The sequence below is a fragment of the Coenobita brevimanus genome, chromosome 107 (assembly GCF_032717465.1).
Source record: "Coenobita brevimanus isolate Jiangsu-jjx chromosome 107, ASM3271746v2, whole genome shotgun sequence".
In the NCBI taxonomy this organism is placed as follows: Eukaryota; Metazoa; Arthropoda; class Malacostraca; order Decapoda; family Coenobitidae; genus Coenobita; species Coenobita brevimanus.
Genome location: NC_137060.1, coordinates 26,025,170 through 26,052,299, shown reverse-complemented (window position 1 = coordinate 26,052,299; position 27,130 = coordinate 26,025,170). Strand labels below are relative to the sequence as shown.

The window sequence follows — 27,130 nt, the reverse complement described above, 5'->3', positions numbered from 1 at the left end:
CTTCTTTTTTTACTTTTACTTATTGTTCTCTTATCATCTGTATACATTTTCTCTTCCATGTCTCTTCATCTCTTTATTTCTCCTCTCCTCCCTCCTTTCCTCCATCCTCATTTTGTATATTTGTTCTCCCTCCTCCATTCTTCAGTCCTCCTCAGGTTTCTTTATCCCTTCTCTCTCTCTCTCTCTCTCTCTCTCTCTCTCTCTCTCTCTCTCTCTCTCTCTCTCTCATTATTCATTCCCCTAAGTACTTCATGCCCTGCTGTCATTTTATTGTTTTAATTAATCTTCTTTACCTGTTTCTTTCCCATCTCTCTCCTTCATTCTTTTTCGTTGCCGACTTATCCTTTGTCTCTATCATACTCTTTTATCACTCCTTTCCTCCCCCTCCCTCACTTCCTCCCTCTTCAGATACTTCCTTCTTATCTTTTATCTCCTTCCCTCCTTCCTTCCTTCTTGTCAAATTCTACTCACGTCATCATCTCTCCTCCCTCACTTTAATCTCCCTCCACATCTTCCCCTTATCTCCTTCCTTCCTGCCTTCCTTAATTATCAGCAGCTTCCTTCCTGTCTTCTATGTGTGCTCCTTAGTCTTTTCCCTCGTCTTCGACCTCGTGTCTCTAAAACACATACACTGTTTTCAGGCCTCTCGACATAACTGATTGTAAGGAATTTATTTTTATTTATTTTATTTTTTTTAAGGACGATTATGCATAGCCTTTTCGTCCACGAGTCCTGGTAAAATAGTTAATCCTGGTCTCTCTCTCTCTCTCTCTCTCTCTCTCTCTCTCTCTCTCTCTCCAACACCCAAATAAGAGATACCGACAGCTTAGAATGAATGAGATCACCCTACCGTCGCTCATTCATTTATTCATTCATCGTCGCCTTGTGCATTGAATGACAAGAGGAGGGTGACGTCAGAAGTGCCCCCCCAAAACAAGCACAGAATGATTACCGTGTGTGTGTGTGTGTGTGTGTGTGTGTGTGTGTGTGTGTGTGTGTGTGTGTGTGATCTTGCTCCCTTACGTCGATTTTCTTTTCCAACTTTGGACAAATTTCGTACTGAGAGTTAAAGAAGACTACATTTATTACCATCATCATCGTCGTCATCATCATCCTATTTTTCGTCTCACCTCCAGTCCGGAAAGGCGCTTAAGATGAATAATATAATCTGGTGGTGGCAAGAGTGAACCGAGAGAGAGAGAGAGAGAGAGAGAGAGAGAGAGAGAGAGAGAGAGAGAGAGAAGCGCCATCATAGTCAAAACATAAAATGAGTGACTCCACAATCACTCATCCATTCATCCCATTTTTTTTCGTGGTTGCAATGAATGGAGCGAGGCGTGACTTAAATTCCAAAAACAAACGTGCGTAAGAGATCAGAGCCAGCGTGACATATTTACCAAAACAAAGGCGCTGGCCACTATCAAACACTGCCACGTGGCCCGGGATGCAAGGCGGTCGAAGCACGTGTTGATTCGTTTTGGGCGAGATGCTGGGCAATAAGGGGGATTTGTTGTATTACCACTACTTAGAAATACTTAGGTTATTGTTAGTAGTCTCTCTCTCTCTCTCTCTCTCTCTCTCTCTCTCTCTCTCTCTCCAGACAGATTTGCAGTATTCAGGAGGGAGTTTGCAGGATGCGATAATAAACAAAGCCTTTACTGAACCCTTTACTATCATGGAGGTTTTACTAGCTGAATAAAATCTGGCTGTGGCAAGGATAGTGATGGGGAAAAAAATAAATAAATAAAAATTAAAAAGACGTCGCTGTAGGAAAGGGATTAAAATATTATGTAACACTTATAACAATGTACATGATAGTTTCATTGGAGCGGGTCGTCAGTTTGGCTGTCTGTTAATTTGTTTGTATTTCGTCTTCGAGGGAACATTCTTGCTGGTTTCACGTCTTTGGTTCTTACTTTATTGCTTAAAAAAAATCCAAACTGTTCATTGCTTCCTTCTTCATATCATAAAAGAAATCTATACTTTGATCTATGGTTCCTTCTTCCTTTAAACACACACACACACACACACACACACACACACACACACACACACACACACACACACACACACACACACACACACACACACACACACACACACACACACACACTTTCCAGGAACAGGTATCCACCGAGACGTGCTTAGCCGAGAAAGCTCTGCTTGTGTACCTTTTTATTTTTATTTTTTTCATTTTTTTCTTCTTCCTGCTGATACGTTGTGCTAATTATCAGAATCCATTGGCTTTTGCGTCATTCCCTCATGCTTTGCAAACTTCATTCAGACCGTAACTTGATCGAAAAGATGTTTCGTTCGAGTTAGCCAGAAAAGTTTGACAGTGACAGGAGAATGATTATTAAACAAACGTCAGAGCGAAATGTTATTGTAAGTAGAATTCATTTGCGTTTGCTAATTAGTGGCAGTGAAATAACGAAAAATTTTGTAATATTGGTTACGGTTTGATGAAATTGTTGTGGGCAGTATAACACAACATCAGTAAAGTTAGCTAAATGTATTACAAGAACTCAAATGAATCAGTTGATTTTATTCTTATGTGAAAAGAGAAACGCAGATACTGGAACTTAGAGTTTAAAAAAAGATGAACAAGATAGGATCAGTATCAAAATCCATTCATGTTGAGTTTCAAAGAATTTTTGTAACATCGTCTTTTTACGATACCTTCTTTTTAAAAGACGATTAGAAGGCTCAGTGTACCGTAAAAATAAACTGAAACTACATCACATCCCCCCATCCCCTCGCAGAACACGATGGGATGCTGGAAAGGTTTGTTTTATCCTTCACGCCGGAAGGTTTGGCGATGAGTGAAAAGATGAATATGCTTCACTAAAGTTAACTCGTTATTTATTAACTTATTTTTCAGAAAGTGCTTTTAGTAGTGGTGGTTTAGAAAGTGTCCTTTAATTCTTTCAGTTAAACAGACTACTTCTGTATTATATTCAGGTCACTACTGGATGTGTTTTCTCACATCAGGATGGACTCATCTATATTATAATGATCCGATTTCTGTATGTCTGTGGAATTATTTGTTACCGTAACAGCAAAAACGGCGCAACGTAGCAAGGTACCGTTAAAATGCTCTAACTTGGAGACTAAACCAATTTCCAGTCCAATCGGGCCACCAGTCCCGAGTTACGACTCATTTGTGGCCTTTTGACATCGAACGGAGGCCGCCAAAGGCGGCCTTAAAGCGAATTGAAGTAAAAGGATTAAATCATAATTTCCCAGCTTGAAATCACCGTCCGGATGCCATCAAAATACCCAAGGAATATTATCCGATTCGAGAAGTTTGTGTGTCGTCCTTTTGTACCGTAGCTACATGTTTATAGGTGATTGAAAGGCTGAATATAAGAGAATTGGATCACAAACATTCTCTCACCCAATTACATTCCGGAAGTTATTATCTACATCTGAACAAAACTACCAAATTCAGCAACAGTTTACTAGTGTTGTATCGTTTTCAGTATCAGCCTTTGGTTCATTTTCACATAAAAGTACTGTAGATACTTACAGAGGAGTCGCAGGCTGAATGTAGGAAAAAAAAAAAAAAAAGTCGCAGCATCCACATCCCCCACACCCAGGCAAATTCCGGAAGCCTTTACAAGCATCTGAGCAAACCAGCGGCTTTAGCAATGTTTGTGTTTGCATGTTTAGCAATACCATGCTTGTTTTATAAGTCATTGCAAGGCTAGATGCAACAAAGAAGTCATTCACAGCGTCCACAACATACCCACACCCAGCCACATTCCGGAAGCCATTACAACACCCAAGGAAAACGATCCGATTCAAGACGGGTTTGTGTTTCATCATCTCTGGTGGGGAGGAAGAAAAAAAGACGAAGAAAGAAAAGGGAAAAAAGAGGAGAAAGAAGAAGAAAAAACTATCTCCGCATCAAGCTCCTGCTGGGTATATTTCAGTGTTTCCTGCTTTGGTGGTGATTGCAAAAGGCTTATGTTGTGCCCGCCTGTCATGCCTCGAGTCCCAGTGTTTAATAATAGGGCTGTGGAGGTCGCGGTCAGTTGCAAAATGTCCGCCCGGGCTCAGCTGATCCCCCCCCCCCCCACTCATGACGTCACATGTTTACATTTTTGCGCGTTCGAGTCTGTGGGTATCGTTTCCACTTTAAGCCTGTTTATTTCGCTTTTGAGGGAGTTGAGCCGTTAAATACCAACGCCTAGGGTCATGATGTTACCCATTTTGCCGCCATTTCCAGTTCTTACTTTCAGTTTTCTTTTGCTGTTTTCTGTCTTTTTACAGTATATACAGTATCTGTGTGAATAGCTAGACGCCCTTTCCCGTAAAGGGTGGCCACAAACAAATCATCCCCATGTCGCCCTGTCCCCTGCCATTACGTCTCCTCCCCCCAACTCACACCCCCTCTCTCATATACCTCTCCATCTCATCCTCGGTCTCCCCCACCACCTCACTCGCATACACGCTGCGGTTCTCTGATGTGGGTATTGGCTCTTATGTTGTCTTTGAGAAAATGTAAACTTGATCCCTTTAATTGATAAGGAATATTTATAAGTGAATAGGGTCACCAAGGTATCAGGAAGAATAAAAGTGTGATAGCACAAGTGAAAAGGTCAACCACGACCCAGGGACTTTGCATGGCTGAATATAACCATTTGGTGTTGACCTGAAAAGACCTTACGATATTATAATGCATTGAAAGTGGAAATTTAAATTTGAATAATATGTAATATATATCTATATTTCTATATCTGTCCATTTATATAATTTTCTTGAGGCGATTTTTCAGCATAGGAGAGACATGTAGTGAAGGGGTTTGATATACTGTAGCCTTATCTTCATCTCAGCACAACTTGATGGCTTTCTGAACTTAAAAGAAAAAAAGTGGTTGTCGCATGAACATTATTAAAACACTGTTGCGGCGTTGAAGGAATTAATACATAATGAGAATTTTGTTGTCATGTATTTCTCTCTGTGTAAGTGTTCCCTGAGCCCATTAGTTTGGACAGCCCGTTTTCTGTATAGTGTGTAATCTGGTGTTTCTTTTAATATTGGGAGATAAGATTGTGTCGATCACTTCCTCGCTCCACACCACCACCACCACCACCACTGCTTTTCCTTGAACTGTCTACGCTTATCTTTCAACTTTTATTCTGTCTTGAGCTGGTAGCCTATGATCTTGTTAGTCCCTTCACATCGATATCTTATTTCTTCCTAACCTACCCAAACCTTCACTAGCCTGACTCCGCAAGACAGTACCTCCAGTTTTCAGATTATTTTATTCAGCGTAGGAGAGACGTGTGGTTGTGAAGAGGAAAAAAAGAGATAAATATAATAATCAAAGGAATAAACTTCCTTACAGATCTAACACCGGTTGTGTTTATTTATTTATTTTTTCACTACAAGACGTTTTCATTCAGCTAAGAAACCTATGTTGGTGAAAGGGAATTAATAGTCCCCAGTAACTTCACCACAATTACCTTCTTTATTTTTATTTTTTGTTTTCCAATCTTTTTTTATTTTTATTTTTTATTTTTTTTTTCCTACCGCCAGAAGTTTGTATTCAGATTAGCTAAAACCCATCGTAATGAAATCGAAAAATATCCATTAACCCATACAGTAATGTGACGTCCATTTTTGCATCATTCTTGCTTTCCCCAGGCGATTTTATTCAACTCGGCAGAAACCCATTTAAGACTGACGATGGTGGGCGAAGGAATAAATGACAGTGGAAAAAGGTTAAGGAAAAATAAGTTAGAAAAACAGCCAAAATCAGGGAAAATGGCGATGGTCTGAGGAAAAAAAAGAAAGAAAGAAAAGTAACTGAAGACTTTTGTGTGCTGTTAGAACTCACTCACTCACTTCCTAAATATAAGGATATAATTGGACGAGACAAATAACAAACAGAATGAATAAGGCTGATTGATGTGAGCTGTGTTGGACCTCACTCATTCACTCACTCACTTCTTCACTCCCTCCTTGCTCACTCGCTCACTTCCACAAGATAAGGGTGTAATTGGACTTACTCGGGGTCTGTCAGGTGTGGCCAGATTTGATAACACTGAGGTTTTTATCAGTAGGCCTGTTGGTGTACTACTACTTACTGACGTGCTATGCTACTTATTTTCTGTCTGTCTGTCTGTCTGTCTCTCTCTCTCTCTCTCTCTCCAGCCAAGTTTGTGGTGTGTGAGAGATAGAGAGAGACTGGAACCATAACTGCACCTGTAAGTCACCACACCTGTAAGTCACACCACACCAGTCACCGCACACTTGTAAGTCACCACACACCTGTAAGTCACCACATCAGTCACCACACATCTGTAAGTCACCACCACACCAGTCACCACACACCTGTAAGTCACCACATCAGTCACCACACATCTGTAAGTCACCACCACACCAGTCACCACACGTGTAAGTCACCACACCAGTCACCACATCAGTCACCACACATCTGTAAGTCACCACCACACCAGTCACCACACACCTGTAAGTCACCACATCAGTCACCACACATCTGTAAGTCACCACCACACCAGTCACCACACCTGTAAGTCACCACACACCTGTAAGTCACCACACCAGTCACCACACACCTGTAAGTCACCACACCAGTCACCACACACCTGTAAGTCACCACCATACCAGGCACCACACACCTGTAAGTCACCACCACACCAGTCACCACACCTGTAAGTCACCACCACACCAGTCACCACACCTATAAGTCACCACCACACCAGTCACCACACCTGTAAGTCACCACCACACCAGTCGCCACACCTGTAAGTCACCACCACATCAGTCACCACACACCTGTAAGTCACCACACCAGTCACCACACACCTGTAAGTCACCACCACATCAGTCATTCTACTCAGCGATTCTCCAGAATTCTTAAGCCGGATGTACGAAGGCGGGGAGGGAGGAGAGGGAGAGGAGGGAAGGACGAAGGGAGGATAGGTGGGGAGGAGGGAGAGGGGTAAAGAAGGGGAGGAGGGAAGGACGAAGGGAGGATAGGTGAGGAGGAGGAAGGGGAGAAGTGGGGGAGGGGAGGAGGAAAGAACGAAGGGAGGATAGATGAGGAGGAGGAAGGAGAGAGGTAGAATTGAGGAGGAGGGAAGGACGAAGGGAGAGAGAAGTGGGGAAGAGAGAAGGACTGAGGAAGGAAGGAGGAGGGAAAGACCGGGAACAATGGGGGGAAAGAAAAGATGAATGAGAGGTGAGGAGGAGGTAAAGAGAGGGAGAGAAGAGCGGAACAGGAGGGAGTAGAGAAGGAAAGGTTAAGAGAGAAAACAGAAAAGGAGAAGAGATGGAGGTAATTAGGAGGGAATATGATGAAAGAGAGAGAGAGGGAGAGAGAGAATCAGTCGGAAGAAGGTAGGAAGTTAGGTAAGAGTCCAGACAAGCAAGAATCCAGTAAGCAGGTGCCAGTAGGAAGGGAGTAGAGGCGTCGGTAGAAAGTAAGTAGGAGTCGGAAGTAGGCTGGTAGGTAGAAACGGCGGTAGGTAGGCAGTAGTCAGAGGTAATTAGGGTAGGCTGGAAGTACACAGGGCTGTAAGTAGGTATGTAGATAGTAGTCAGGTAGGTAGGTGAATAGGTAGAAAGTAGGCATGTATGTATAGGTAGGCTAGTAAGTAGATAGGCCTAGTTGTGGGAAAGGGAAGTAGGAAGAAGTACTAGGTAGGCAGGAAGTAGACACGGAATTAGGCAGGAATAGAGTAGAGGTAGGTAGATTAGGAAATATAAGGGGAGGCATAGTGAGGGTAGGTAGGATGTAGGTACTGAAGTGGGCAGGAAGTAGACGCAGAGATAAGTAAGTAGGTAGAAAATAAGTTAAAGTACGTAGACAGGAAGTAGTCAGGTAGGTAGCACAGACCAGGTAGGAAGTAGGCAGGTGATAGATAGGAAAGAGCAAGGGAAGCAGACTTGTAGATTAAGCAGAAGTAGGTAATTTATTAACTAGATATATTTATGAAGAACTGTAGATAGATAGATACAGTAGTAGTACATGCTATTTCTTAAATCATATCCACCAAATACCGGTACTTATCGGAACCAGTAAAATATCAGTTCCGTTAAACATGAAATAATTCTCATCGCGCTGTACTGTTGTTTTAATTATATCCACCAATTATGCCTTCTTAAAAAAATGACAACCAAGAGCACAATTATCGGCCTCTTCCGTTAAACGTATATTATTTTAAAGCATTCGATTTCCCCAGGTATTTTCGCCAATTTCAAACTTCCGTCTGTTTACGAAATTGCCCTTCCTCTCTTCCTGTCCTCTGTTGGCAAGAAAAGGACGATAAGGCCCATTCCTGCGGTTTTCGGGGGAGAAGGGGGAGGGGGTGTAAAGGGAAGGTGGGGGGTGAAGGTTGTAGATAGGGGAAAAAAAAAAAAAAAAAAAAAAGGACGGGTCACACTCGAGTCCATTCATCGAGAGAGCTGTGGGCTTGACTCATAGTGAGATGTTGGCGGGTGACATTTCCTCGAATTACTTTCCATCTTATTATTTTCACCCTCTCTTTCTCTCGTATTTCATCCTTTCCTGTGCCTATTGGTATTATTTTTACGTACGAATTTGCCAAGGTCTTTGTGTTAGATGCTGCTTTAGTGCTATACAAATTTGAAAATGATGTAACATTCTCACCCTACCTGACAAGATGCCGCGCGGGGCAGGTCGCAGTGGTGCCACGTCTCCAGGGTCTCGCCCCGGGGAACGAAGGTAACAATTGTGCCCCGGTGCCTTCCCTCTATATTTCGTTCATTTTTTATAGTATTTCCCTATCATATAACCCCTCTTTTATGCTATCTTATCGTTTAGAACCGTCATTCTTTAAACTCAAAGGTATCCAGTTGTAAATCAGATACGCTTGGTAGTATTCTAAGTGCAGATGTAAAAAATTTCCCATTCGTAATAGTTTTTTGGGAAGTAGATTTTAATGACTAGAGGCTGAGGTGAGCGATAAATTAAGGGAAGGGTGGGTAGGTGTCTGGGTCTGAGGAGGAGACGTGGCACCAGCGCGGGGAGGGGACGAGGGTAGCCTTGGCGGGAGGAAGAGAACTTTATCATTATTATTATTCTCTCTCTCTCGTCATTGTTTTTGTTTTTCATAATTCTCTCTCTCTCTCTCGTCATTGTTTTTGTTTTTCATAATTCTCTCTCTCTCTCTCCATTGTTTTTGTTTTTCATAATTCTCTCTCTCTCTCTCTCTCTCTCTCTCTCTCTCTCTCTCTCTCTCTCTGTTTCCCCCATTCATACGTTTCACATTGATTTTAACCAAATTGCTGTGAATGTGTACACGACAATGCGTACATGGGTGTGTTCCGGCTCCCACGCACATAGCCATTCATATCCCGTGTGCGTGTAGGAATTTATGTACACCAGTATGTATGTATGTATGCGGAGGTGGTATTTGTTTTGGTTAAAGTTTGTTTTACAGCCGTTCAAATGTCAAATGGAATTATTTAGCTCGTGAGAGATTTCGTCGTGAGGGGGTAGAAAGTTTGGTAATCTGTTATTGTTATTATTATTGTTATTATTATTATTATTATTTTTTCCTTAACGTAGGGAAATCACAGCCTCATCTCTCTCTCTCTCTCTCAACTCCAGGCGATTTAACCTCAGTATTTAGGGGGAGAGAGGAAAAAGTAAACTGAGTGAGAGATGGAGATAGGCAGTGAAAAGGAGAGAGAGAGAAAAAAAGAGGATTGGGGAAATGAAATTGAGAAAACAGGGAAAGGAAATGAGGAGGAAAGAGTTATGTGAAGCAAAAAGAAATTGAGTCTGTTTTCCCTTCAGCACGATAACCATTTTACTATACAGTATCTTAATCTTGCTACCGCTGTACGATTTAATATCACCTTTATGCGATTTAATACTACCGTTATGTGATTTAATTCAGTATCACGGAAGGCCTCGTAGTGAAGGGGTTATCTGTTACTTGTGTTTATGGGGAATGTTTATATATTGGCTTAACCTTGAAAGTGAATGTTTATAGGCTAAACTAAGTGGATCTTGCTCTGGCGTTTCTGTAACTAAACATCTGTGTATATTTAGGATGCGGTTGATTGGTGTATGTAAGGAAGTATACATGCATATGGAGAGAGAGAGAGAGGTTTTCTCTCATATATTTTTGTGAAGAGAGGTAAGAGGAAAATTAATGGAATAGTGAAGAAAGATTGAATGCAAAACTTGCTGTGAATGTAAGGCAGAGAATGAATGAAGTTTGGGGGAAAAGTATGTGTGAGAGGATGAATGAAGTTGTGGGGAGAGGTATGAGTGAGAGGATGAATGAAGTTGTGGGGAGAGGTATGAGTGAGAGGATGAATGAAGTTGTGGGGAGAGGTATGAGTGAGAGGATGAATGAAGTTGTGGGGAGAAGTATGAGTGGCTGGGAGAAAAAACTGGAGTGCTTCGAAGGAGATAATGGAGGAGGAGGGAACTTAACACACTTCACCCATTCATTCATTCTTCTTGTCTTTCTTTCCTTTCTTTCATTGTTCCCTTCCTCTTCCTTGTCTCGGTGCTCATTCTTCCCTTTACTCTTCCTTCCTTTATATTATACTCTTTTACTCTTCATCCAGTTTTCCTCCCATTTCCTTTTTCCATCATACTTCCTCACACTTCATTCTTTCATTTTTCCCTCATTCCTTAACTACTTGGCTGTTAACGGACACGATTAACACCTTTAATCTGGCTACTTTTTTTCCTAGTTGGTTTAGTCACCGTAGAAACTTTGAACTGAAAGGGTTAGATGTAACTCATGTCCACACGAGGCACCCCTAAACTGAATCAAATCGTTAGGTACATCAGGAATAAATTACATACATAGATCGTCGGACTGGAGAGGTTAATTCAAGCTGTGGTGAGTTTCTGTGACAAAAAAGAAAAAAAAAAAAATTGGAATAGTATACGTTGATGCATCTTCTGCGCCAAAATGTTGATCATGGAAGTTCCGAATACTTCTGGTTCTGGGTCGGGGAGAACGCCTTTGTATCGGCGTCTAACAGTTCTTTTGAACAATGCAAACTCGTCTGGCGACAGGCGGAATAAAATGTATAGTAGTTATTTTGCAGTCAAGGGGTTTAAGTGTTTAATCCATAGTGAGGTCAGAAGCACGTTATTTTTATTATTATTTTTTTTTTCAGTAAGATGGAAATTTATGGATTAAAAAACGAAAGAAAAGAAAATCGAGAGGAAAAAACGTAATGTTTGGAAGTTCTCTGAGCTCCCTAAATTCGGTTATTTTGCGTACAGGACGAAAGTAGTGTGCAAACAGTGTGAAAAACTGTATTCCTTTAATTCCCTCACAAGCCACGGGAGTAACCCTGACGTGCGTGGTATGGGAAGACCAAAGAGGTTTCTGTTTATTTTAAAGTCACTGGGTATCTTTTTTTAAACAGGTAGAAACACAAATTAGAGATAGAATATCATTTAGAGAAATCTCTGACTCATTAACTGTCACTCAATACTCAGTCACAAGTTCACAACATCTATTTTTACACTTAGACAGCAAGATGTATATAATAGTGAATAAGTACTCAAAATTCCTCCAAAATATAGACTACCAAATATGTGATATAATTAAAATACTGACAGTGTTGAAAACTGAATTAACAAATTGGATAACGACACCGCTAATACTTATTATTTCTTTCCTCTAGTGTTCATGGTGCTGGTGAGGGGCCTTAACGTGTTGGCACCGATATGACCGGGCGGTGGAGCTGAAGATTTATGTCCTTCATTCCTCTTCCTATTTCCCGAAAGGAGGACGGTGGACCGGTAACTTCGGCGCAGTTTACCGGGTTCACGTTCAGGTAGGTATTGGGTCTCCTCCTTCTCCTCCTCCTCCATGTAGTGTAGTGTTGGGATTTTTTTTTTTTTTACACCATGTCCCTGGGCAAAGTAGATAATAATTCTCTCATAATCCTGATGTGTCGTAAAAGGCGGCTATCCTGTAAGGGAGGAACCCCTCACTCTCCTGCTTTTTGTATTTCCCCGCCAGCTGAGTGTTATTAAGTATGTAAGTAATCTTGTACAGGGTTACGCCTTAGAGCACGGGAATGGGCAGATTGTACTTAGGGCATAGGCATACTCACGAAACATGTCCAGATATTAAAAACCATTCTGTTGAAACCCCCTCCTCAAATTTTGGAATGATGGTTTGGGGTTTGGGTGTTATTAATAGTTGTTGCTGTAGCTCCAGGTTCATCTGAAAATGGACCCAGTGGACTGCAGGCTGAAGTTGCCCCACTCCTGCAGTCCACATTCTCCTTTTCGAGGGTAGGAAGGAAGTTGAGGGAGCAGCCCTGTAATATTGGTGCCACCACATGAAGGCGATCCTCTCCAGCAACGGGTTGGGATGTTGGTGTGATTATAGTGGTATTATTATTATTATTGTTATTATTATTATTATTATTATTATTATTATTATTATTACTATAAATACTATTCTACTGATGCATGAGTACAAGTTTTAATTCAGTTGCCTATTTTTCCGTCGCCTAGGATGCAGTGTGATTATCTCTGTTATTATTTAATACCTGTTCTTTCAGATTGTGGGCGGGGTTCAAGATGGAGAAGATGGAGCCCTTCAGAAAGCATAAGCAACCCGGCGTCCAAGAGGCGGGCCCTTGAAGAAGCATAGGTAAACACACGCCTCTCTTGTTGACTGCAGGTGATGATGGGTAGCAGGGGGAGGAGAGAGGGGGGAGGAAGGTGATGAGAGACGAGGGGGAGGAGAATAAGGGAAGATGGATGGAGGAAGAGGGCTTGTGTGGAGGAAATGAATGAAGAATGTATGGGAATGAGACAGAAATGAGAATGAGTGAGTGTAAGATTTTTAGAGAAAAGATGATGAGAAAAGAATAAGTGGTGAGATTAAAGGAAAAATAGAAATAGATGAAGAGGCGGGAGAGAGTGTATGGAAAAAATTATTGATGAAAGTGGGAATGAGAATAATTGAATCAGGACAATGTGTGTGTGTGTGTGTGTGTGTGTGTGTGTGTGTGTGTGTGTGTGTGTGTGTGTGTGTGTGTGATAGACAGACAGACAGACGGATGGAGAAAGAGTATGTGGAGGAAATAAATGAAGAATGTGATTAAAGAAGTGATATGATGATGAGAGAAGAATAAGGGGATGAGAAAATGGGAAGAAAGACAGGGAGGAAACGAATGTGAGGAGAAAATTTCGAGGACTTTTATAATGTAAGCCTGAGAATTGAATAACGAGGTGAAAATGAATGGGAAAATGAATGAGAAGAGAACAGGTGTTGACAGAAGATGAGAAGAATGAGGAAAGATGGATTTAGAGAATATGTGAAAATAAATGAACGATGAAAGTCTGGCAGTGGGAAGGATATGTGAGAATAGTAGGTGAGCGAGTCAGGAGAGAAAAAGCCAATGAGATGAAGAGAAAAAAATAAATGGATAAGATAAGAGGGGGACGACGGTGTGTAAAACTGAATTAGGAAAGAGGTAAGAGACTGAACGATTGAGGGAGTTTGGAGAGATGATGATGACTGAAGAACAGGATGATGATAGGGAAGATAGATATGGAGAAAACGATAGAGAGAGAGATAATAAACGGGGAAAATTGATGGTGGAAGCCTGGCAAAGAAAGTTGTCAGTGAAAGAGAGACTGGGATGAGGGAAAAGGTGGTGAGATGAGAACAAGGAGCTGTGAAAAAGAGCAGAGGGATGGAAGAAGAAAAGGGATAGAATGGGTGGGAAAATTTTGAGTCATGAAAGTGAAAGTACGAGGATGAAAATGAGGGGACAGGAAAAAGAAATAAAATTAACTGGAAGGAGATAGAAGTGCGGGAAAGATAATAAGAAGGAAGACATTGAGTGAAGGGTGATGAAATAAGTGGAGGGAGAGAGAGAGAGAAACTTCCTCTCCTAATTTACCTGTGCCTCACTTTTCTCACCTTACTCCTGACTCATCCCTTCTTTAAGCTTGCCCAGCCTCACGTATTACCCCACCCTCCTGCCTCACCCCTCTCCTGCCCAACCTTCACCTCTCCACACCAGCTTCACCCTTACCTCACACCACCCCTGCCTGACTCTTACCTCACCCCTTTCCTGCCCTACCCTTGCCTCCTCCTTACTTCACTTCTTCCCAGCCTTGCTTTTGCCTCGCTCGTACCTCACCCAGCCTTTGCCTCTCCCTACTTTACCCCTTCCCTCACTCTACCCCTGCCGTTACCTCACCATCCTTTTGTTCCTCCTTGCCTGAACCCTTCCCTGCCACACCCATGCCTCACTGTTACCTCACCCAACCCAGCCTCCACCTTACATCAGCCTTTCCTTGCTTTTCCCTTACTTCACCCTACCCTTGACTTAATTTCACCTTAACATCACCCCATCTCTGCCTTACCCAGACCGTTAGCTCACCTCACCCCTGCTACCCCCTTAACTCATCCCTTCCCTGACTTAATACCCTTTCCTCACCCCATCCCTACTTCCTACTTACCTCACCTTTTCCTCCCACTTACATCATCCTCCCCTAGCCTCATTCTTGCTTCACCCAAACCTCACCCCTCCCCTGTTGATGTGCGGATCCTATGTCCCAAACCAGGCGTTACTAGGTGTGCCCACAACGCAGACATTGTGCTACACATGTTCCCCCCAACACCTAGACGACGTTAGTTGCACTCCGGTGTCCATATCACAGCCCCTGGGATTCTTTGGGTCACGTGTGAGGTTAAGCTAGGTTTCATTAGGTTAATTTAGTTTTGGTTGTGTTTAGTTAGATTTGGTTTGTTGGTCGTCGCCGAATTTTCCCCCTTGACTTTTGTTCTGTTAAGTCTTAGGGAAATTCTGGGACCCAGGCCTGCACGGTGCTGCTTCCAAGGACCGCAGATAAGATACTGTGTTGATAAATACCGGTTTGCTTAAGCATATACTGTAACGTCTATTTTCGAACTTCAAATTAACGTAAGAAAATTAGTCTGAAATTTATAACAGCCAGCCATTGCAGTTGGACAGTTTTCTTTGATGGACTACCAGTGTTAAGATACATTTTCTGTAGGGTATTCTGGTAAAACTTCGCATCTTGCTTGCGCCGTGCCTTCCATACATTCAGTAGTACTTGTTTTCTCCCATTTTTCACAATTTCCTTTATGCCTCTCCCCATTGTGTTCGTTCCGTATCGTTTATACTTCACATTTCTGATTAACCATATCAGGCAGAGGACGTATTATAATATATGCTACTACCATCTCTGCAACGACGTCTCTGCCTCGATTGTCGCTACGGATTCCAGACTGTTCTGCAGTCACCTACCCTCTTGGCAAAGACCCCGACGTTTCACTTATCGTCCTATTCCCAAACTGTAGATTCCAGACTGTACTGCTGTTAGCTACCACATCAGCAAAGACTTTCTTGTCTCACGTACCGTCAAACTCCAAAACAGTTGACTTCAAGGCGGATTCCAGATGTACTGCTATTAGCTACCCCTCGGCAACGACCTCCCTGCTTCACCTGACGTCCTACTCAGACAACGTCACGGAGACAGTATTAACACTCAGGTATTAACGATCTGAAGCACCCAGGACTCACTCTTGCCTTCATAAAATCGTATGGCATCAGACTAGAGTCTTTCCTGCCAGTGAGAGGTTTAATCAAGCAGCCCAATTACCTGAACCTATAATGGCGAGTGAAACCTTCTTATTAGAACTGCCTTTTAAGTATCAGCTCAGTCCTTACCCAGCCTCCTCCCCAGGGCATGTGGATAATTGCATCTTCCTCGTGGCACAGAATAATACTTTTAGCCCTGTAATGGCTGAAACATCCACTCACTTGATGTAGTGCTGCCTATTTCTTCCTTAGCCTTTATTATTATTTTTCTGTGCCTGCCCTCCTCTCTTCTTATTTCTCCCGTCTCTCCTGTCACTTCTTATTGCTTTTCTTTCCTTTACAGGTGACTTTACATTGAGTGACAAGCCAAATGGTTTCCTGTAAGCCAAGAAACCATTTACAACGCTGGGTGGGAACAATATAACCAAACCATACGTGCTCCCTACGTGTCAGCAAGTGGGTTGGTGGAGGGTTAGTGCCCCTCCCCATAAAACAAATAACTCAAAGTCAAATGGCCACCCTTTGTGGGATTATGGCGTCTGGCAATAGATAGATAGAATGGCGGAAACGTGCTAAAATAATACTGCAGGCGGCTTGTCGCTCACTCACACCGGTGATGCTCGTCGTTTGTTAGTCTGGTAAATTCTTGTGGTGTATTTAGGTGTATCTTGTATATCAAGTCCATAACCAACTGAAATGTGACACTGATTAATGCAGATGTGAATTGTAGCAACCTTGGCCTATCATTCCACACTTCACTGCCTAATAATGAATAATGGCATGTTAAGTGGAATGAAAATGCAGCATATATTGAAAAAATGGTGTGAAAATTCAGTATGTATAAATAATGAAAAATGAAAATCTATGGCCAGACGCCTCAGTCCCGTAAGGGATGACTGCAAACAAATTGTCCCAATATCTCCGTCCCCTGCCATTTCGCTCCCCCCCGCCAACTTACACCACCCTCTCATGAATAACATATAATTAAATGAAAATGCAGCATGTAATGAAAAATTGTATGATGTAGCATATAGATAAAATGAAAAAATGTATGAAGATGTCGCATGAAAAAATTAAACTATCGGTACAGCATTTAATAAAATGAAAATGCAGCACATAAGTGAAAATACAGCATATAATGTGTGAAAATAGTCATTTATACCACATGTTGAATTTCTTCAGATATTTATTTGTATAATGAGATGGTATACAGTAGATGCAAGTATAATTGAAAATGCAGCAGTGTATCCCAGACCAGAAATTTCTGTGTTCATATTCTGTAATGAAGAAGGCAGATGGAAGTGCGATATTTTTGAAAGTACAGCAGTTTATCAGACACGGCGTTTTCAGACGTTGAGCAGAGGTCCACTCGCAAGCAGGGCTGAAGTTCATTCCCATTTTAGAGCAGGGGTCCACACCCACTCACAAGCAGAACAGGGTCCCTACCTGAGTGAAGCAGGAATCCCCCTCAAGCCCTGGTATGTCCTTGTTTTAACATTCCTTTTGCTAAGTCACAGTTGAAGAATTGTCAGGTTATTAGCTATCTACAGTATGAAGTGTTGTTTCCCCCTATTTGATAGATAATTTGATATATAGATAGATAGATAGATAGATATAGATAAATAGATAGATATATTGTTCAACACATCCATACAGTATGAAGTTTATGTGCTGTTTCCCCCTGTTTGAAAGTTAATTATGGTATATATTTATTCAACACATCCTTACTTTATTGACTATTGTTGTTTTCCCTTAACTTGACGCAGACTCATCCTTGTGGAGCTATTTTCTTGCTAACAGGTATAAAGACAATACTGACTCCACATTCATTCCATAGCACAATTTTCTAGTGATAATCTCTTTTTACACCTCAGCATTCAAGATGGAGAAATGGCAGTTTTAGACCAAGTTAAAATGAAAGTGTATCCTGGTAATTTTTGACAGTTTACCCAGTTTCCTGTGTACAAACACTACTAAATTCAGTTTGCCTCTCCTACCTCCGTTTTACCACTGGCTTCATAAACTCTTGAATGTAACGTAGTGGACTGAGGTGTATATCATCCATCTGTGGGTGATAATATGCACGTCTGTCCACAACCTCTCATTCAAGCATTAATGAATCAAGCAGTGAGTGACAGTGGAGACAAACGGACTTTTGGCACATGACTGTACTTAGTGTATGCAAAGATTCTTTAACATCTCTAACAAGGACTTATTCGTGAACTAATATCCTGCCAGCTGCTGGCACATAATGGAATGGCCATTAATGCCCACTCTGGACCCTCTTTAGATATCTAACTACTGGACAGAGTGAGCTTTGCCGAAACATGGCACAAGTTACAGGTGGAGGCGTAGTTTGGATGGCATCTCAGTACTTGCACTGATTGGTAAATTTGGTATTCTTTATTCATCCATTCATCCATCATCCAATCCTATGTTGCCCCATGAGGAGCGGAGGAGTCTGAGGTTAGGCAAGTTGGTCCTGACATTTAAGATGAGGTATTTTTTATTACTCAAAAATACACAGAATGGCATGATATGGGGATACCCTGAAGTCAGAGCTACTGTCATGATTGAAATTGTTGGCACTTAATGCTGGTTTTAGCACTGTAAAGTAACAAAATTTTATCGGAGATAATGGTACGCACATGAGAGGTATGGATGTTCTTGGGAAATTGTGGTGAAATAAGAAATATGGTGCTGGTAGGGAATAGCTGGCAAACTTTTGCTTATGATAGTTCATTATGTCCTAATGAGTAGTCCCTTTTTGTCATAAAGTCCACAGTAACTCGCAGAAAAATGTGTCAATTAATGGTCAGTTGTTGATTTTCTGGAATTTTTTTCAGACATAACAAGGGCTTTCTGTACCAGATTAAATATGAAGAAATGTCATATCTGTCCATGGAACTCCAGGGGAATATTTAACTCAAAGTACTTTTTTTTTTTTTACAGTTTGAAAAGGTCAGACATTTGAAAATACCATATTTCCTTGCTGTTTCCATCAAGATGATGTGAAGAAGGAAGTTTTGAAAAATTAATGACATACAGTGTACATTAACAAGTATTTGCTGTGCTGGAATGGTACGGTATCTGTAGCCATGTCTTACTTCCAGAAGTCACCGTGTCACCGTGTCCACTACTGTAGTCACCATGTTCTCTGCTGTCAGGCTGCCTTGTCTCCAGATGATCATCAGTGCCTGTTGTAAATCAGTCACCTGTGTAAAGGTAGGTTTTTTATAACCATTCAATAGTTTTCAGATACCAGGTAAAGGCACTTCTGTTTTTTAGGGATGTGTGAAAATATTAGCTTTATCCACACACAGTATAATAAAAAACTGTGGCTTAGTGGATGGCAACAGAATAACCAGATAAATGCCAAGTGGTCCAGTTGATTAAAGTGTTCCATCTGAATGAGGTCAGTAAGGGTTAACATCCTAGGGGGTAATTGTAGTTTATTGTTTACACATTGCCATTTGGGTGAGCACCTTGATATGGGTCTGTTGTTTTGAAAGAGTAGTAATTTAGCTTCTGAGCTGATCCTCAGTAGTCTTCAGTCTTTAGTATGGTTGTAAGAGGTGGCAGGCATAAAGATAGGAGTTCATTTGATAGCAGTGCAGCCCACCCCTGCCATTAAACTACTGTACAGTACTTGAAATAAGCTGGATATCCATAATATACATCACATACAGTATATTTGGTCTCTGCTGCAGAGGGTCTAGGGCAAGGATGACCAGCCTCATTTACTTCTGAATGTCATTGTGATCAGTAAACCTCAACTGTCCCTCAGATATAAGCCCATACTGGCCCCATCCTGCTAGATCACTAGGCGTCAGCTATATATACTCAGTTAATTTTATCTAGGCGTAAACTTGCCATCTCTCTTATCTTGAATGTTGGGCTGTTACAGATCATCATCAGTACAGTATGGTGCTAATAATGGAGGTCTGTGGAAAGGTTGTTGAACCCTGCCACTGACCTATGTCAACTATGTTGAAAGGGAACGAAAATTTTTATGGATTTAAAGAGTGAGCTACACAAAATGCTTTTGTTGCTTTAACTTGGACTAGATTTTTGTCCTTTGCAGCTTATATCACAGAGTTCAGTGGCAGAAAAATACAATGCAATGGCTTTGCATCCTATTCATAGCACTTCATGACTATCACCATATTCTGTTGTTAATCCTTGTTAGAATTCAAAAATTCAAGATGGATGGATGGATGACAGTTCTAGGTCGGCATTGAGTAAAAGGAGTGTAGCATTTGTTGATCTTGCCAGAATTCAGAAGTCAAACTTGGTAGAATTTAGGGCTTAGATTAAAAGGAGTATATGACTTTAACCCAGCCATTGAGTTGCGTTTGATCCAAGGATAAGGAATCTTGCGCAAGTCAGTGCCGGTCCCAAGCCCGGATAAATTGGGGAGGGTTGGTGCCAGGAATGGGCATCCGGCCGTAAAAACTTAGAAAGCCCAGACACGTTATGGTACCATATAATTTAGCTTACTGAACGTCAGTTGTTTTCCATGGCTTAATTCATCAAAATGTACCATTGTACTTTTTTTTTTTTTTTCACGTATAGACTGGGTGGCTTGGTAATAGAAGTCTACACGTACACACCCCTACAGTTTGTGTCAATTCGATCTCGATCCACACTACGTGTGGTCGCTGTGGTGGGAAGGGCATATTACCATGGTCTGCTAAGGTAAGGTCTCGAAAGGGATGCCCTGGATTCTAGGATGTTAAACGAGAACCACAACAGCACGTAAGGTGAACGGTGAGCTGTTCCAAATAGAGGACGTTCCGGCCGTCACATGCACTCGGCCCTTGCGTGTGACAATCACGTTGTTGCTTTTTTATTATTTTTTTCCATTGAATAATGTCTTTAGAATTTTGATTTTTGTCCAAAATGTTTATTAGATGCCGTGTGGGTGTTGGATGTACCTGAGAGGACGCTTTCGAGGGAGGCCCTACGCTGGGGTTACAACAAGCAACTTGTCCGAGCCGATGTGTTGTTCATAATCAGGGCACCACCACTTATCTGAATGTCGCACGTGGGACGCTGATACATATTTCAGATCCTCTTAGTCGTCACGTTCTGTTGCATAGTTGGGCAAGAAACCCCAACCACCCGTCATGATTTGTTGGAATTATTTGTGCAGAAATGTTTTTTATTCGAGCTAAAATCTGCAGTTTATTGGCATACCGTAGTTTGTCCAGTAACACACAGTTACTTGGTGACATTTATATGGTGGCATTAAAATTGGTGACATTAAATTGGTGGCTTTAAATTATATGGTTGGTGACACAAAAGTGTTTAGTAAAGGTTGAGAGATGTATGGTGACACAAATATTTGATGTTATTTACAAGTTTGGTAACATAAATATTTGACGTTACTTAGAAGTCTGGTAACAATATTTAGAGGTATGATGGCATCTTAGATACTGAGTTATGTAAGATGTTTGGTAAGAAAAAAAAATTATTGACAAAGTTTGTTCAGTAACACACAGTTACTTGGTGGCATTAAAAATGGTGGCATTAAAATATATGCATGGTGACAAAAGTGCTTAGTAGAGGTTGAGAGATGTTTGGTGACAAATATTTGATGTTATTTAGAAGTTTGATGACAAATATTTGATGTTATTTAGAAGTTTGGTGACAGTATTTAGAGGTATGGTGACATCCTAGATACTAGGTGATGTAAGATGTTTGGTGACATCTGAAGATAATGGTGACATCTGAAGGTAGTGGTGACATGTAGAGGTATGGTGAGATCTTAAAGGTACAGTACTTGATATTTTTATATGTTTGGTGACATCTGAGGAGATACTTGCCAATGTTACGTACATTTGATGTTACTTAGAAGTCTGGTAACAATATTTAGAGGTATGATGACATCTTAGATACTGAGTTATGTAAGATGTTTGGTAAGAAAAAAAAAAAAGCAACTTATTGACAAAGATTGTTCAGTAACACACAGTTACTTGGTGGCATTAAAAATGGTGGCATTAAAATATATGCATGGTGACAAAAGTGCGTATGAGGTTAAGAGATGTTTGGTGACAAATATTTGATGTTATTAATAGCTTGGTGACAGTATAGAGGTATGGTGACATCTTTATTACTGGGTTATGTAAGATGTTTGGTGAGCTAAAAGCTTCCATTTATTGACAAAGTTTGTCCAATAACACACAGTTACTTGGTGGCATTAAAATATATGCATGGTGACAAAAGTGCTTAGTAGAGGTTGAGAAATGTTTGGTGACAAGTATTTGATGTTATTTAGAAGTTTGATGACAAATATTTGATGTTATTTAGAAGTTTGGTGACAGTATTTAGAGGTATGGTGACATCCTAGATACTAGGTGATGTAAGATGTTTGGTGACATCTGAAGATAATGGTGACATCTGAAGGTAGTGGTGACATGTAGAGGTATGGTGAGATCTTAAAGGTACAGTACTTGATATTTTTATATGTTTGGTGACATCTGAGGAGATACTTGCCAATGTTACGTACATTTAGGGGTTTGGTGATATCTAAAGACACCCTGAAGTGAGGAAACAAGGATGAAATTTTACTGTTTCCGTAAGTTGTGTAGTAAAAAATGCACCGTCACTGAATCAATTTCACTAAAAAAAAAAAAAAAAAAAAATTCACTCCACCCTACTGTCAGGAGTCCTTATTAGCACCAGGGCCCAAAGGTCTCTACCAGGCACTGCACATGAAGACTGGGTGAGACAGGACTCACTGAACTGGGAGGGTTTTATCACTGCAAAATTGCTTAATGAATGAGATTAGAACTGAAGGGATTATTTTAATGTAATAATGTATACAGTACAGTAATTCAGACTATTGGTCCTGCCCTGGGAGAGATGCATTCGCTGCTGAAGAGGATGTGGACACCCAGAATCGTCTGCTTCCAACTCTGCAGTCTGCTCTGCTCCATCCTGAAGCCTGGCAGCTAATGACAAAATCAGTTAAGCCTTGTTAACGTTTTATTACATGTAGCAAGCAGACCGTATTATTTCAGTCTTAATTAGTACGGTTACCAAGCACTGTCAGTTGGGTTGCTGCCTACAAATTTTATTATAATACGAGTATTGTTTGTTCCTACTTGCATTAAAAAAAAAAAAAATGGCAACTGTTGTCTGTATTCACTGTTTGTTCATACATCATACAGAATAACTAACCTAAAGTATATTGAGTACTGATTGACTTTAGATACTTAATACTGATTGAATTTAGATACTTGGTAACCCTCAAAGAACTGGAGCAGCTACACACACTCACTCTTACACAGCCCCACACATTCACACTTGCATAGTCACATTTTGAAGTCACACAGTCACACTTAGTCACACACACACACACACACACACACACTATATATATATATATATATATATATATATATATATATATATATATATATATATATATATATATATATATATATATATATGGACCTCGTTTTCCACTCCAGAGCAGGGTGAGGAGCATACACACACATGTATACGCTAATTCAAACTAGTGTCAGATTATTGAGTTTAACATTTATTCCAGCTTTAGTTATTACACACACACACACACACACACACACACACACGTTAATAAGCATGATTTTGACTAAGGCAATGGATACCTATGATAAACCTACCCTTGAGATACGTATGCTAAGATAGGACGGGACTGGTAATAGCATTTAAATTCTCATTATGTTGAGTCTTGACCTACATTTCCTATGTAGCGTTATATTTATCACAGTTTAGTTATATAACGTGCATTTTAGTGGCAGGTGGGCTGTACAGTATTTTGATGTATATTTTTCCAGTTTGAGTACGATTATGCTTAAAAAAAAGTTAATACTGGGGCACGATGTCGTGGCCTAACAGATTTTCCAGTAACTTGTGGTTTTCATATATTCAGGACTAGTCACCAGAATCGGTATTGCGGTTCTAATTCATATATTCAGGACTATATTCACCTGAATCGATATATTAAAAGTGTATTTATAGTAATCATAGTGATTTGGAAGGCCTATTGAATGTTTTGAAGTTTTTTACAACAATATACTGTACGAAGTTCCCTGCCCGTCGTCGGGATGGACGCCATAATTTGCTAAGTAGGACGGGACAAGTTTGGCTCCTGAATTTTTATTTTTTCCTGTTGTTCATTTTGTTGTTGTGATTCGTCATTACACATAAATTAGTGATTGATTTTAGATCATTATAATACCACTTTTATTAGAGGAGAAGGACAAAATCGAGGAGTTCGCCAAATGACAATGCTAGTAAGTTTGGCTCCTGAAGGTTTGGTATTTTGCCTTTTGTTCTGATAGGTCATTGCACACTAAGTAGTGAATCGGAGGAACCTGATAACTCTGGCAGCAATACCCGTCATGGAAGAGACAGCGTTGGGATCCGAGGTTAACCTATTTTATTCGTCTGAGAATGAGTTAGAAGCCTCATATGGGCGTGACAACTGTAATATTCCCTGCCAGCTAACGCCAGATGATTTTGTTCTACGCGAATTTAGGAGCCTGAGCGTATCTGTAATTTAACGTTAACCCCTTCAGTTGTATAGTAACTTCGTTTTTAATTTATTGCTTCATACTCCAGACGACTTTATCCTGCTTAGAGTGAAATTTCAGCTGGAGGGGTTAAATATTGCCTTCAGTAGTCCCCTCTTTCCTAGGGTACTGTCTTCAACTTTAAAGTTAAAACTCGGGAGATTCAACAGATCTTTAATAATGCATTTCAGTTTGAGGCTTCTTCATTTACATTGGGGTGTGATTTGGTTTGATTTAATGTGAAGTGTGGTGTGGGGGGGTTTGGTGCGCTGTGATGTAATTCAGTGGTTTGGGGGGTGATTTAATTTGGTTTGGTGTGGTGTATGACTTGGTTTGGTGTGTTGTGATTTGATGGGGGATCGTTTGGTTTGGTGTGGTTTGTGATTAAATACAGTGGCGTATAGTGTGATACAGTATAGCGTGCTGTGGTGTGATGTATTGTGTAGTGTGCTGTGGTGTAGTTTGGGATTTGATGCAGTGGTGTGTAGTGTGGTGTGTAATGTAGCATAGTGTGAAGTGGATTGTTCAGTCTGTGATTTATGTATCCTCTAGGCTTGTAAGGTTGAGTCAGGCTACCGAAGCCAGGGATGGTGGATAGTTGTGTGGGCCGTTTTGGTTTTGCCGTCTCCTTTTTCAACTCTTCCTCATCCCATCAGTGAAAAAAAAAAGAAAAAAAAAACGCTGATAATGATGGCTGAATGGTGGATGATGATTATGATATATGTTTGTAAAGCACTTTAATCCATTTTTATTATTATTATTATTATTATTATTATTATTTGAGTGGTAAGTGGAGACGCTCACCATCCATTCACTCACTGTAATGCTGCTCTCAGGCGACTGCCCTGTCCTTTCTTCCTTTTCTCTCCTTCCTTTCTCTTTTGTATTTCCTTCATTCTTCCCGCTTCTGTCTATGAGTGACTCTACACTGTGACAAGCCAAATGGTTTCCTGTACACCAGGCAGCTAGTTATTACCCTGGGTGGTAACCTTATAACCAAATTATGGCACCTGGTGGTTAAGTGGGTAATTATAAAGCGCTCCAACCGGATTGAGCCTGTGTAGGTTTATATCCAAGGAATGGTTGGGGTTTTTGCTCAAGTAATTCCACTCAGGGATGTGTGAGGCTGGTCACTCTTAACTTTAAATGTCAAGACCAACTTGCCCATCCCCGGGCTCTTACGCTCCTCATGGGGCAACACAGGATTCGATGATGATGATGATGATTATTATTATTATTATTATTATTATATTACCACTACTGCTACTGCCACCACCACAAATGCTACTTCAAATCAGCAACGTATTTTTCACTATTCTTGTCTTCACCAGACACTTTTACTCAGTTTAGGTCTCCCGCAGGTGAAGAAAAGTGTCTGGAGGTAGCAAGAATAAGGACTGGAGGAGTTTGTGACACGTTGTTTTAGGACATTCTTTCTTCCCCAGACGATTGTATTCACCCCTGGAAGCGCCTGTTGTAGTGAGGGGTTTAGTGAAGGCTGTATCTAACCCCTACTCCCCCCGTTCCAAAATCTCTCCCAAGCCGAATAAAATCGTTGTGTGGTACTGTGAAATAAAAAGTCACCGTGCTGATTGTGTGTGTGTGTGTGTGTGTGTGTGTGTGTGTGTGTGTGTGTTCTTACCTAATTGTGTCTTTACAGGAATGAGTCAAGCTGGTACAGCCCCGTGTATTAAATCGCTTATCATATCCTTAAATTTATGAATTTTGGCACACAGTATTTCATTCGGTAGTGCATTCCACTGATCAATTGCCCTGTTTGGGAAACTGAATGTCCTTACATCTTTATCACCTCTCTTTTTATGCAGTTTTTAGTAGTGTCCTCTTGCAGAAGCTTCCCTATATCATAATCATGTCTCCTCTTTTCTTTCTATCCTGTAGTGTTGGCAGATTCAGTTCTTGTCTTTCTTCGTGGCTTAGACCCCTTAAGTTTGGTATCCATCTTGTAGCGGCCCTTTGAACTTTTTCAATATCTACGGTACGTGTTTCTTCAGGATTCCAGAGTACTGATGCTTACTCCAGGGTTGGTCTGATGAATGATGTTATTTTTCTGAGCATATCTTTATTTATGTATGTGAATGCTGTTCTAATATTAGCAAGCAGTGTACAATATACATGTTACGTACCTTCTCACGGATGCGGTCAGCCGGAGATAGTTTGTTATTGATAATCACTCCTAGGCCCTTTTCTCTTTCTGATATGTGTAGGGTTTTACTTCCAGACTCATAATCCCAGTCTGGTCTTTTTCCACTTTTACCAAACTTAATTACATGACACTTGTCCACATTGAATTCCACTTGCCAGTTATTACACCATTCATGAAATTCATTTAATTCTCCTCCTTGTAGCTCTCAACAAGAGTCTGTGTTAGTAATTCTCCTTTGTATTTTTGCATCATCAACAAACATATTTTGATAGCTTTCATATCCAGTGTTACTATCTATGTTGTACACTAAAAACACAATTGGTGCCAGCACTGAGCCCTGTGGAACTCTGCTAGTCACTTCCCATCATGATGAGTAATTTCTCCTTAGTACTGTTCTCATTTCCCATTTTCTTAGAAAATCTTGCATCCAACAGTACAGGTTGTCTTGGATGCCTCCTTGTTGGTACAGTTTCCATAAAAATCTTTGGTGCGGTACTGTCAAATGCTTTCTTGAAATCTCGATAGATACTGTCCACCCATCCTTCTCTTTTCTGTAATGTTTTGCAACTCTGTCATAGTAGATTAGTAACATTATTTTCCCTTTCTAAAGCCAGACTTCCCCTCTGTTATCATATTGTGCTTTAGATGGTTTACCCAAACATTTCTTACCAGCTTTTCTAGTATCGTACAACGCGGGTGAGTGATACTGGTCGGTAGTTGAGTGGATTCTATTTCCCTTTCTTGAATAGGGGGACAATGTTTGCTTTCTTCCAAGTATCAGGTAGTTTACCTTGACAAGAGGATTCCATGAATATTAAATATATTG

At 40.8% G+C, this 27,130-nt stretch overlaps 1 protein-coding gene across 1 annotated transcript in view; it reads right to left on the bottom strand.

Moving 5' to 3' along the window:
- Positions 1 to 515: 515 nt before the first annotated feature.
- The window catches only part of LOC145416778 (dnaJ homolog subfamily C member 9), a 412,599-nt gene continuing 385,984 nt past the window's right edge, over positions 516 to 27,130 (bottom strand). The window contains exon 7 of the mRNA XM_080285699.1: positions 516 to 537. The gene's annotated coding sequence lies outside the window, so the exon portion shown is untranslated. The remainder of the gene's footprint in view (positions 538 to 27,130) is intronic.